We start from the raw sequence: 2,121 nt of genomic DNA, 5'->3' as shown, positions 1-2,121 counted from the left end.
CAACAACAAAGTTCAATGTTAATAAGTTAGTTTCAACCATAAAAACAAAACAAAGAACTAAAAACCATTCCAAACATATCAAGAGAGATTTCAAAAAGCATGAAAGAAGTTTAACAAAATAAAAGAAAGGAGAAGAGCCTCCCTAAGATGCTTCCATAATGCCTTTTGATGCTTCTCCCTTGTTTCTCCCCTCTCCAAGTCCCAAATGAGTGTAGCTCTCAGCTTGTAGCACTAGCCATGGATGCCATATGGAGATTCAAGATGGTTGAATATGATAAGCAAATACTATGCAAGAGTAGATAGTGATGCTATGAGAAAGCTCTATGCTAATGCCAGTATAACAACAATACTCTAAAATGCTTCCTTTTGCTTGAGGAGAAGGGTTCTATTTATAGAAGAAATGGGGAAATGAAGGGTTAAGATTGAATGGTTTAATCAAGGGCCAAGTTTGAAAGTTGGGGATCCATGTGCACAATTGGCACCAATAAAATGGTGACAAGTGTCAACATAGGATTGGGTTGAGAGAAGAGGTTGGAGGCATTAAAGGCCTGAGAAGACCTCATGGTTATCTAGAAGGTAAGGGTCAAGTCTAAATTAGGATTACCCACTGGATTAGGAGTTAATGCAAGGATAAACCTTTGTGCAAATGATTAAGAGATAATCATGGTCAAAGCATTAAAGGCTTGATGAGACCCTTGGGTTGGGTAGAGGTTGAGTCAAAACAAATGTTTTAACCATGTGGGAGGGTTTGAGGTAACCATTAATGGTTATTGGAGACTTTGGGGATTAAGTGGTTGAAGGTTGAAAGCCTTCAATGGTTATCAAAGACTTTGAGCCATTTAGTGGTTGAAGGTTGGAAGCTTTCAAAGGTTATCCAAGACTTTTAGGCTTTGAGAAGTGACTCCATTTTGCTTAGGAATGTGACAATAATTAGGGGATGGATTAAGCTAATTAGGAAGGGGTTAGAAGAATCTAGAAGGGGATTAGATTTTGCAAGTGGATTTGGTGGGTGAGGGAAAATAGGATTTTATTAAAATAAAAATTCATTTATTTCAATAAATGTGTGCAAGTTGTATTTGGATAAATATTCAAATAAATATTAATTTATTTAAATGAAAAAAAGGAAGATAAAGCATTAAAATGCTTGAAGACTTTGAGGGGAACCATTAAAGGCTTGAAGACTTTAAGGAAAACCATTAAAGTCTTAAGAAGACTATAGAAGGAAGCCATCAAGTTTGAAGACTTTAAAGCCATCAAGTTTGAATACTTTAAGGGAAACCATTAAAGGTTTCAAGTGGGTGAGGATAAATAGGATTTTAAATAAATAATTTATTTAAAATAGTTGTGCAACTTGCTTTTGTAGGAAAATACAAGTGGGTGGAGGATAAAGGTGTTTTAAATAAATTATTTATTTAAAATAATTGTGCAACTTGCTTTTGTAGGAAAATACAAGTGGGTGGAGGATAAAGGTGTTTTAAATAAATTATTTATTTAAAATAATTGTGGAACTTGCTTTTGTAGGAAAATACAAGTGGGTGGAGGATAAAGGTGATTTAAATAAATTATTTATTTATTTAAATGTGAGAGGTGGGATTTTGGGGGTTTTAAATAAATATTAATTTATTTAAATGTGAGAGAAGATTTAATTAAATAAATATGATTTATTTATTTAATTAATGGTCTGAATTTGGTTAAGTGAATTAAATCAAATAAATTGAATAATTTATTTAATTAATAGGAGAATAGGGTTAAGATGAATTAATTAAATATTAATTTAATTAATTATTAATTGATGGTTAAATAATCAAATAAATACTAAGTATTCATTTAATTAAGTGGACAGATTTATGTGACTACACAAGGGTTAAGAAAGCAAGGCTACCCTCTTTTGTAAAGAATGTTGATAGAAGAATTAAGCTAGGAATGCATAGAAAGTGACAAAGATTCACTTATAAACTGAGATAGGGATATAGGATGAAGCTGCGGACCTGGAATTAGTAGTAAAATGTCGATACGGCGCTGTCCTGCAAATTTGAGCAAAAGTTGACGGGACGATGGCGCCCGGCGTGCACACGGTCCTCCGAAAAATCCGCAAAACGAAGGGGGATCTATTCGTCTCTG

This window comes from Cryptomeria japonica, chromosome 2, assembly GCF_030272615.1.
Source record: "Cryptomeria japonica chromosome 2, Sugi_1.0, whole genome shotgun sequence".
Lineage (NCBI taxonomy): Eukaryota > Viridiplantae > Streptophyta > Pinopsida > Cupressales > Cupressaceae > Cryptomeria > Cryptomeria japonica.
The sequence above is the reverse complement of the archived record's forward strand: the minus strand, read 5'-3'. Positions refer to the sequence as shown.